Here is an 11943-nt window from a genome sequence, read left to right on the forward strand (position 1 = left end):
AACAACACACTCATCGTAGGGGACTTTAACACCCCATTGTCAACAATGGACAGATCTTCAAAGCAAAGAAACACCAAAGATATTGAGGCACTGAACAACACTTTAGATCAAATGGACTTAGTCGATATATATAGAAGTTTACACCCCAAAGAAGCAAAATATACATATTTCTCAAGTGCACATGGAACATTTTCAAAGATAGACCACATGGTAGGACACAAAACAAGCCTCAATAAATTCAAGAAAATTGAAGTTATATCAAGCATCTTCTCAGATCACAATGCCTTAAAATTGGAAATCAACCTCAAGGAAAAAACTCAAAAACATTCAAACTCATGGAGAATGAATAACATGCTATTAAATAATGAATGGGTTAACAATGACATCAAGGAAGAAATCAAAAAGTTCCTGGAAACCAATGATAATGAACACACAACAACCCAAAACCTATGGGATACAGCGAAAGCAGTCTTAAGAGGAAAGTTCATAGCAATACAAGCCTACCTAAAAAAGCTAGAAGAATCTCTAATAAAAAATTTAACCCTACAGCTACAAGAACTAGAGGAAGAACAACAAGCAAAACCCAGATCAAGTAGAAGGAAGGAAATCAACAAGATCAGAGCAGCATTAAATGACATAGAGTCTAAAGTAACAATTCAAAAGATCAACAAGAGTAGGAGCTGGTTCTTTGAAAAGATAAACAAAATTGACAAGCCTTTAGCCAGGCTCATCAAGAAAAAAAGAGAGAGAACCCAAATAAATAAAATCAGAAATGAAAGAGGAGAAATCATAACTGATACCACAGAAATACAAAGAATTATAAGAAATTATTACGAACAACTGTATGGCAAGAAATTTGACAACCTAGAGGAAATGGACAGATTCCTGGAAAACTATAGTCTGCCCAAACTGAATCAAGAAGAAGCAGAAAGTCTGAATAGACCAATAACAGCTAGCGAAATTGAAACAGTAATCAAAAAACTCCCAGCACACAAAAGCCCAGGACCAGATGGCTTCACAAGTGAATTCTACAAAATATTTAGGAAAGAACTAACTCCTATCCTCCTCAGACTATTCCAAAAGATACAAGAAGAGGGAAGACTCCCAAACTCGTTCTATGAAGCCAGTATAACCCTAATTCCAAAACCAGGTCAAGACACAACAAAGAAAGAAACTACAGACTAATATCGCTGATGAACATAGATGCTAAAATCCTCAACAAAATATTGGCAAACCGGATCCAGCAACACATTAGAAAGATCATACACCACGATCAAGTAGGATTCATCCCAGGGATGCAAGGATGGTTTAATATTCGCAAATCAATAAACGTGATACACCACATAAACAAAATGAAAGACAAAAACCACATGATCATATCAATAGATGCGGAAAAAGCATTTGGTAAAGTACAACACCCATTTATGATAAAAACTCTCAGCAAAATGGGAATAGAGGGAGCATACCTCAACATAATAAAGGCCATATATGAGAAACCTGAAGCCAACATCATACTCAATGGGAAAAAACTGAGAGCATTCCCCCTGAGATCAGGAACAAGACAAGGATGTCCGCTCTCTCCACTCCTATTCAACATAGTCTTGGAAGTTCTAGCCACAGCAATCAGACAAGAAAGAGAAATAAAAGGCATCCAAATTGGAAAAGAGGAAGTAAAACTGTCATTATTTGCAGATGACATGATAGTGTATATAGAAAATCCTTTAGACTCCACAAAAAAACTACTCAATCTAATGTGAATTCGGCAAAATAGCAGGATACAAAGTCAATATTAAGAAATCGAAGGCATTTTTATACAGCAACAATAAAAACTCAGAGATAGAAACTGAAAGAAAAATCCCATTTACCATAGCAACAAGAAAAATAAAATACCTAGGAATAAACTTAACCAAAGAGGTAAAAGACCTGTACACAGAAAACTACATAACACTGAAGAAAGAAATTAAAGAAGATACAAATAAATGGAAGCGTATACCATGCTCATGGATGGGAAGAATCAACATCATTAAAATGTCCATACTACCCAAAGCAATTTATAGATTCAATGCAATCCCTATTAAAATACCAGCAACATATTTCACAGACCTAGAACAAATACTTCAAAAATTTATATGGAACCAAAAAAGAGCCCGAATAGCCACAGCAATTTTGAGGAAGAAGAACACAGTAGGAGGAATCACAATACCCGATATCAAACTATACTACAAGGCCACGGTAATCAAAACAGTCTGGTACTGGCATAAAAACAGACATATAGATCAATGGAACAGAATAGAGAGCCCAGAAATAAGCCCAGGTTCATATGGTCAACTAATATTTGACAAAGGGGGAAAGAACATCAAATGGAGTGAAAAGAGCCTCTTCAACAAATGGTGTTGGGAGAACTGGACAGGGACATGCAAAAAAATGAAACTAGACCACCAGCTCACACCATACACCAGAATAAACTCAAAATGGATCAAAGACTTAAATGTAAGCCGTGACACCATAAAAGTCCTAGAGGAAAAAATAGGCAGGAAAATTTCAGATATCCCACGTAGCAACATTTTCACTGATATATCTCCTAAGGCAAGGGAAATAAAGGAAAGAATAAACAAATGGGACTACATCAAACTAAAAAGTTTCTGCTCAGCTAAAGAAAACATCAGCAAGATGCAAAGGAAACCAACCATATGGGAAAATATATTCGCCAATGACATCTCAGACAAGGGATTGATCTCCAAAATATATAAAGAACTCATACGACTCAACACCAAGAAGACAGACAACCCAATTAAAAAGTGGGCAAAGGACCTGAACAAACATTTCTCCAAAGAAGACATACAGAGGGCCCATAGACATATGAAAGTATGCTCAACATCACTAGCCATCAGAGAGATGCAAATTAAAACCACAATGAGATACCACCTCACACCAGTCAAAATGGCAATCATCAACAAATCAACAAACAACTTGTGCTGGAGAGGATGCGGAGAAACGGGAACCATGGTGCATTGCTGGTGGGAATGCAGATTGGTGCAGCCACTGTGGAAAACAGTTTGGAATTTCCTTAAAAAACTAAAAATGGAACTGCCTTTTGAACCAGCAATTCCATTGCTAGGATTATATCCAAAAAATCCCGAAACACCAATTCAAAAGAACCTATGCACTCCAATGTTCATAGCAGCACTATTTACAATAGCCAAGTGCTGGAAACAACCTAAATGCCCATCTGTAGATGAGTGGATCAAAAAACTGTGGTACATTTACACAATGGAATACTATGCAGCAGAAAGAAAGAAGGAACTTCTACCATTTGCAACAACATGGATGGAACTAGAGAAAATTATGCTTAGTGAAATAAGCCAGGCAACAAAAGAAAAATACCTTATGCTGTCACCTATTACAGGAAACTAATGAACAACACAAACAAATGATCAAAATTGAACCAGAGGTATGTAAACAAGAAGTAGACTAACAGTAACAAGGGGGGCGGGGGGGAGGAAAAGAAAGGTGTAAGGGGATGGGTCAAGTTAAAAAAAAAATATATATATATATGAATGACCCACAGACAGGTGCAACTGAGTGGGGACTAAATGTGGGGGAGGGGAGGGACAGGGTGCAGGGAAACAAGAGGGCTAAAAAAGTGAGACAACTGTAATGGAAAAACAAACAAAAATTTTTTAGTGGGGGAAAAATGAAAATATGAAGAATGGAAATGCCAGTTCAGTGAATATTAGGACAAAGATTTTTCTTCACGTTGTATATTTTTCTCCCTATTTGATCCCTCCAGAGTTTGGCATTCTAAACAAGTAAGTAATGACATAAGTTCCTTTGCATAGAACTAATAAGACCAGTTGTCAACAGAGGTTCTTTATTTATTTTTTTTTTTTTTTGACCAAGTCTTTGACTGGAATGTCAAGCCTAAAGGAAACATACTTGGGCTCAGATTGTTACCAGAAAGCCCTGAGGAACTGGGAATGACTTTCAAAGGTAATAAAAGCCCGTGAGATAAAAAGGCCTGGTACCATGGTTGGTTGTGCGATCCACAGCAATCTTTCCAGGGAAGGAACGAAGGTTGTTTTCCTGAAAGATGGCTAGAAGGGACCTTAAGGCACAAGGAAAGACCAGAAAGACTTGGAAAAAACAGGTGTGTACAGGCAAGGATGAATGCCAGATATGTGGCACAGCTTCTGTGCCCTGAAGAACAGACTGAAGGTCACCCCCAATATTCCTTGGGTAAGTTCCAGCAAAGCAGAACTAAAGATCATAAGTGATCATTTGCTGCTCTTGTTATGTTTATGCAAACGAACAGGATAAATTAAAAATGGACTTAATGTAGTCCCTTTAAAGACAAGGAGGGTAACCTTAGGGAGAAAAATTATTATTCAAGGAAAATCACAATGATCAGTAGTAGAGTATAAAACAGGGCAACTAACCGTCTTAAAAGTTTCTTCTCCAGATTTAGAGACTTGTTTGCGGGTTATGTTACATAAATTAACACGTGTTTTTTGTTTTCAAAGGACATAAGCCTATGATCGCATTACCTGAGTGATTGTACACATAAGCCTCACTTAATCCTCTCTGCAGCGCTGCCTCCTGAGACTCAACGGTTTGGCTGAACTAAATGGCTGGGTTGGGGAAGAATGGGGTGGTCTGTGGGCTTCACTTTAAAACGGGTTTCTCTTTTCTATCCTAATGGCTTGGACAGAGAGGGCCCAGAGGTCTGAGAGGGAGGAAACATAAACTATTTCCCTCAGCCCAAACTAAATATAATGGGCAAAAGGGTTTTGGACAGGCGAGATGTGCCTAGCACACCTTCTTACAAAGAAGCCTTTTTTTTTTTCCCTAATATGGAACATTGAAAAATTAATCCCTGCCTTTTGTCATCTAGTAGTTATGGATTGAATGATGTCTTTTAACCCTTTTCGCCAAATCTGTTGCCCCCAGAACACAACAAGGACACCAGCCTGTTAAACCAAGCACGCCGTTGACCGGAGACAGCCAACTGACCTGGAGTCTGCACGATCCTTCCCCATGTGGGAAGGCCACCCTCCCCTCCACACCCCCACTCTTATTAGGGTTTTCTGGACCCAAGGGTAGGTAGGACGACGACCATGTCCAGCTTGAAGCAGCTAGAGGAGCTTGAGACCTTCGCCCATTGTCCTTTACAAGATTACAAAGGGTCCTAATATTTGAGAGGGGGGGGATAGTTAATTTTTACGAACCAGGGGTATGGACTTGGGGGGGATTGCTGGGGGAGGGGGGTGCTGGGTGGAGGGGAACAAGGGGGAGAAGATTGGAACTGTTGTAACAATATAATCAATAAAAAACATTAAAGAAAAAAAAGAAAGAAAAGTACAATGTCTAAAATGAAAAGTATACCTTGTGGGTTGTTTTGGCAGCTTTTGGTATTCAGGCCCTTGTGGATTTGCCTCTTAGAGTGAATGAGAAGTACAGACTTCTGTTGAATAAAATCCATCAAAAGTGATGGGATGCTTGAGATTAGGTTACAAAAGACAGACTTCAACTTGTTTCCACACTGTTCTCTCTTGCTCTGACAAAGCAAGTTGTCCAGTGGAGAGACCCACATGGCAAAGAATTGAGAAGGGCCTCAGTCCAGTAGCCTGTGGTGAACTTAATCCTGCCAACAACCATGAGTGAGACTGGAAATGGATACTTCCCCCAGTAAGATTGACATGACTACAGGCATAACTTTTCCTTTGATTGCAGCCTGTGAGAGACCCTGAACCAGAAGACCCAGATGAGGACCTGGATTCCTGATGCACAGAGAGTGTAAGATAACATGTAATTTTAAGCTACTCAATTAAAAAATTTTTTTAATTTAAAAATTAAACATTTTCTTTTTTTTTTTTTTAAGTAATTGATTTCTAAATTCTAAAGGTGGATAGTGGTCATGGTTGCACATGGGTACACATCCATATATAACTAATACATATTTTGACACCAAGAGTGAGATGCTGTTGTAACAAATAACCCAAAATGTGGGAATGGCTTTTGAACTAAGAAGAGGCTGGAAGAATTTCTTTTGTAGTTTTATATTTTTAAAATGTATTGGGGTGACATTGGTTGATGATAACATAAGTTTTAGGTGTATGACTTTATAATATGACATTTGTATACTCTGTTGTGTGCTCACTACCTGAAGACTGGTCTTGCCTTTTTGTACGGACAGCGCTCGTGCCAACATGGTGAACATTCGTAAAACCCGCCGGACTTTCTGTAAGAAGTGTGGCAAGCATCAACCCCACAAAGTAACACAGTACAAGAAAGGCAAGGATTCTCTGTATGCGCAGGAAAAGCGGCGTTATGACAGGGAGCAGAGTGGCTATGGTGGGCAGACTAAGCCGATTTTCCGAAAAAAGGCTAAAACTACAAAGAAGATTGTTCTGAGGCTTGATGCGTTGACCCCACCTGCAGATCTAAGAGAATGCTGGCTATTAAGAGATGCAAGCATTTTGAACTGGGAGGAGATAAGAAGAGAAAGGGTCAAGTGATCAAGTTCTAAGCTTCATTTTTGGTTTATGTGACAATAAAATCTTGAAGATATATTCCAAAAAAAAAAAAAGGCTGGTCTTCATCGATCACCATATATTTGACCTCTTTTACCCTCTTCATCCTTCCCCCACAGATACATACTCTTGTCTTTATCTATAAGCTTTTTTGTTTTGTTTGTTCATTTGTTGCTTTTTGTTTTATATCCCACATATGAGTAAAATCATATGGTCCTTATCCTTTTACATCTGACTGATTTCATTTAGCGTTGTACTCTCAAGATCCATCCATGTTGTTGCTAATGGCAATATTTCATCTTTTTATGGCTGAGTAGTATTTCATTATAATGTATATCTGTACCACATCTTCTTTATCCAATCATAAGTCAAAAGATACTTAGTTTCTATGTATTGAGTATTGTGTATAATGCTTCAATGAACATATATCTTTCTGAATAAGTATTATTAAAAATTTTGGGTATATAACCAGAAGACAGATTGCTGGGTCATACGGTACCTCTATTCCTAATTTTGTGAGGAGCCTCCATACTGTTTTCCATACTATCTGTACCAATTTATATTCCTACCAGAATGGGAGGGTTGACTTTTTCTCCACATCCTCACTAACACGTATTTCTCTTCTTCATAATAACCATTCTAACGATTGTGAGGTGGTGTTTCACATTGTGGTTTTGATTTGCATTTTCCCTATAATTAGTGATGTTGAGCATCTTCTAATATAACTGTTGGCCATTTGTATTTCTTCCTTGGAAAACTGTCTATTCAGGTCCTCTGCCCATTTTTTAATCAGATTTTTTATTATTCAGTTGTATGAGTTCTTTATGTATTTTGTATATTAGCTTCTTATCAGAGGTATCATTTGCAAATATCTTCTTTTCATTTTGTTGCCTTTGCCTTGTTGATGGTTTCTTTTTGCTATGCAGTAGCATTTTAGTTTGATGCAGTCCCATTCAGAGAAGGAAAACTCTGACTCCAAAAAACCTCCGCTGCCTTGCGGCATACCTCTTCAGGGGAAAGGCTAAGGGAGTAAACCCCGACAGAAAATCCGGAGCTGGAGTCCCTAAGGCGGTTTGACGTTGTAGTCAACACCGGCAACTCCTGCGGCGCACCTGAACCCAAGCTGTATTGACTCCGTCTTTCCCTTGGACCCTTCAGCTGCGAAGAGAGGGGGGGTCTGCTGCATGGGCAACAGCAGACCCTCCATATCACCCTGCCCAGGCTCTGTAGCTTCAGCTTCACTGGAGAGGACACTCCAGCGTCATCACAAGATGTCGATTCAACACGGGAGGAGACAGATACCGTGTCACTCCCGAGTCGGACTGCACAGCCATTCTCGGCGGTGCAGATAGACTCTTAAGAAGCTACACCATCGTCTCTCGAGACGGACGGCTGCCAACAACAACGAGTCCCATTCGTATATATTTTTTCTTTACCTCCCTTGCCTTTGGTGTCATAAGTTTAGTGCCTGAGACCAAGGTCTATAAGTTTAGTGCCTGTGTTTTCTTCTATATATTTTATTGCTTCACGCCTGATATATTCAAATCTTTAATCCACTTTGAGTTAATTTTTGTGAATGGTGTCCAATAGCAGTCTACTTTTATTCTTTTGCACCTGGCTTTCCAGTTTTCCCAGCATTATTTACTGAATAAACATTTCTCCATTGTATGTTTTTGGCTTCTTTGTTGAAAATTAGTTGCTCATATATGTGGGGGTTTATTACTGGGCTCTCAATTCTGTTCCATTGGTTTGTGTGTCTTTTTCTGCCAGTACCATACTGTTTTGATTATTGTAGGCTTTGTAGTGTAGTTTGAAGTCAGGGAGTGTGATATGTCTGGCTTTATTCTTGCTTTTGTTTTTTAATCAGTATTGCTCTGGCTATTTAGGATCTTTTGTTCTTCCATACAAATCTGAGTATTTTTTGTTCTACTTCTGTGAAAAATACCATTGGAATTTTGATGGGGATTGCATTAAATCTGTATATCGCTTAGGTAGTACGGCCATTTTAACAATGTTGAATCTTTCAATCCATTAACATGGAGTATATATTTATTCCTTTGTGTCTTCTGCCATTTCTTTCAACAAAGTCTTGTAGTTTTCAGAGTACAGGTCCTTCACCGCCTTTGTTAACTTTATTTCTAGATATTTTATTCTTTTTTTTTTTCAATTGTAAATGGGATTATTTATTTCTCCTTCTCCTATGTCATTATATAGGAATGCAACAAAATTTCTATATTCATTTTATATCCTGCAAATTTATTATGTCTGTTTATTGTTTCTAATAGTCTTTCTTTAAGTTATATTTTATTGATTATGTTGTTACAGTAGTCCCAATTTTTTCCCCTTCGCTCCCTTCTTCTGAGTACCCCCCTTTCCCTCCAGCAATCCCACTCCCCCTTAGTTCATGTCCATGGGTCATGCATTTAAGTTCTTTGGCTTTACCCTTTCCTATATTATTCTTAACTTCCCCTTGTCTGTATTGTACCAACCAATTATGCTTCTTAATCCCTGCACCATTTCCCCATTTCTTCTTCCCCTTCCCAGCTGATAACCCTCCCAAATGATCCCCATACCTATTCTGGTTTGCTTAGTTGGATTTTGTTTTTATTTTTTAGATTCTGTTGATAATTTCAAGTTTGTTGTCATTTTAATGTCCATAATTTTGATCTTCTTTTTCTTAAGTAAGTCCCTTTGACATTTCATATACTAATATCTTGGTAATGATGAGCTCCTTTAGCTTTACCTTCTCTGGAAAGCACTTTATCTGCTCTACCATTCTAAGCAATAGCTTTGCTGGATAGAGTAATCTTGGTTTTAAGTCCTTGCTTTTCATCACCTTGAATGCTTCTTGCCAGTCCCTTCTTGCCTGCAAAGTTTCTTTTGAGAAATCAGCTGATAATCTTTTTTTTTTTTTTTGGTTTTTCAATTACAGTTGTCTCCTTTTCTCCCCATTTCTCTCCCCCACCCAACCCACCCCCTCTCCCGCAATCATATCCCTCCCTGTTGTCCATGTCCATGAGTCATTTATATATGTTCTTTGACAAAACCCTTCCCTTACGTATCCCCCTTCTCTCCCTCCCGCCTCCCCACTATTGACTGCTATTCTGCTCTTTGTTCTATTTAGTTCTTTTGTTTGTGTTGTTCTTTAGTTTCCTGTATTAGGTGATATCATATGGTATTTTTCTTTGCCTGGCTTATTTCACTAAGCAAAATTATTTCTAGTTCCATCCATGTTGTTGCAAATGGCAGGAGTTCCTTCTTTCTTTCTGCTACATAGTATTCCATTGTGTAAATGTACCACAGTTTTTTGATCCACTCATCTACAGATGGGCACTTAGGTTGTTTCCAGCACTTAGCTATTGTAAACAGTGCTGCTATGAACATAGGGGTGCATAAGTTCTCTTGAATTGGTGTTTCAAGATTCTTCGGGTATAATCCTAGTAGTGGAGTCGCTGGTTCAAAAGGCAGTTCCATTTTTAATCTTTTGAGGTAATTCCATACTGTTCTCCATAGTGGCTGCACCAGTCTGCATTCCCACCAACAGTGCAGTAGGGTTCCCGTTTCTCCACATCCTCGCCAGCACTTGTTGTTTGTTGATTTGTTGATGATGGCCATTCTGACTGGTGTAAAATGGTATCTCATTGTGGTTTTTATTTGCATCTCCCTGATGGCTAATGATGTTGAGCATTTTTTCATGTGTCTATGGACCTTCTGTATGTCCTCTTCGGAGAAGTGTTTGTTCAGGTCCTTTGCCCATTTTTTAATTTGGTTGTTTGTTTTCTTGATGTTCAGTCGTATAAGCTCTTTATATATTTTGGAAATCAGTCCCCTGTCTGTGATGTCATTGGCAAATATGTTTTCCCATATGGTTGGTTTCCTTTTCATCTTGCTGATGTTTTCTTTTGCTGAGCAGAAACTCTTTGGTGTAATCCCATTTATTTTTTCCTTTATTTCTCTTGCTTTAGGAGATGTATCCGTGAAGAAATTATTACGTGAGATACCTGATATTTTCTTGCCTGTGTTTTCCTCTAGGACTTTTACGGTGTCACGGCTTACATTTAAGTCTTTGATCCATCTTGATTTATTCTCGTGTTTCATTTTTTTGCAGGTCCCTATCCAGTTCTCCCAGCACTATTTGTTAAAGAGGCTCTTCTCACTCCATTTTATGTTCCTACTTCCTTTATCAAATATTAGTTGACCATAGAGGCCTGGGTTTATTTCTGGATTCTATTCTGTTCTACTGATCTATATGTCTGTTCTTATGCCAGTACCAGACTGTTTTGATTACAGTGGCTTTGTAGTATTGTTTGATATCTGGTGTTGTGATTCCTCCTGCTGAGTTCTTCTGTCTCAAGATTGCTTTTGCTGTTCGGGGTCTTTTTTGGTTCCATATGAATTTATGGAGTATTTGTTCTAGGTCTGTGAAATATGTCATTGGTATTTTAATAGGGATTGCATTGAATCTGTAAATTGCTTTGGGTAGTATGGCCATTTTGATGATGTTGATTCTTCCCATCCTAGAACATAGTATTTGCTTCCATTTATTTGTATATTCCTTAATTTCTTTCTTCAATGTTATGTAATTTTCAGAGTACAGGTCTTTTATCTCTTTGGTTAAGTTTATTCCTAGGTACTTTATTTTTCTTGTTGCTATAGTAAATGGTACTTTCTTTTCTGCCTCTGTCTCTGATATTTTATTGTTGGTGTACAGAAATGCCTTAGATTTCTGTATATTTATTTTGTACCCTGCTATTTTGCCAAATTCACTTATTATAACGAGTAGTCTTTTAGTGGAGTTTATAGGATTTTCTAGGTATACTATCATGTCATCTGCATATAATGAAAGTTTTACTTCCTCTTTCCCAATTTGGATGCCTTTTATTTCTTTTTCTTGTCTGATTGCTGTGGCTAGGACTTCCAACACTATGTTGAATAGGAGTGGAGAGAGTGGACAACCTTGTCTAGTTCCTGAATTCAGGGGGAATGCTATTAGTTTTTGTCCATTGAGTATGCTGTTGGCCTCAGGCTTCTCATATATAGCCTTAATTACGTTAAGGTATGCTCCCTCTACTCCCATTTTGCTGAGTGTTTTCATCATAAATGGGTGTTGTACTTTATCAAATGCTTTTTCTGCATCTATTGATATGATCATGTGATTTTTGTCTTTCATTTTGGTTAGCTGATGCATTATATTTATTGATTTGCGAATATTAATCCATCCTTGCATCCCTGGAATGAAGCCCACTTGATCGTAATGTATGATCTTTTTGAGGTATTGCTGGACCCTGTTTGCCAATATTTTATTGAGGATTTTAGCATCTATGTTCATCAGTGATACTGGCCTGTAGTTTTCTTTCTTTGTTGTGTCTTGACCTGGTTTGGGGATTAGAATAATACTGGCTTCATAGAACGA

General features: G+C 38.1%; 1 pseudogene across 1 annotated transcript; it reads left to right on the forward strand.

Moving 5' to 3' along the window:
* Positions 1 to 5396: 5396 nt before the first annotated feature.
* LOC150021807 (large ribosomal subunit protein eL42-like) lies at positions 5397 to 6567 on the forward strand (annotated as a pseudogene). The gene is made up of 2 exons (XR_016509067.1): positions 5397 to 5793; positions 6194 to 6567. The product of XR_016509067.1 is annotated as a large ribosomal subunit protein eL42-like (transcript).
* Positions 6568 to 11943: the final 5376 nt, after the last annotated feature.

This window comes from Furipterus horrens, unplaced genomic scaffold, assembly GCF_987537825.1.
Source record: "Furipterus horrens unplaced genomic scaffold, mFurHor1.1.pri manual_scaffold_1, whole genome shotgun sequence".
Lineage (NCBI taxonomy): Eukaryota > Metazoa > Chordata > Mammalia > Chiroptera > Furipteridae > Furipterus > Furipterus horrens.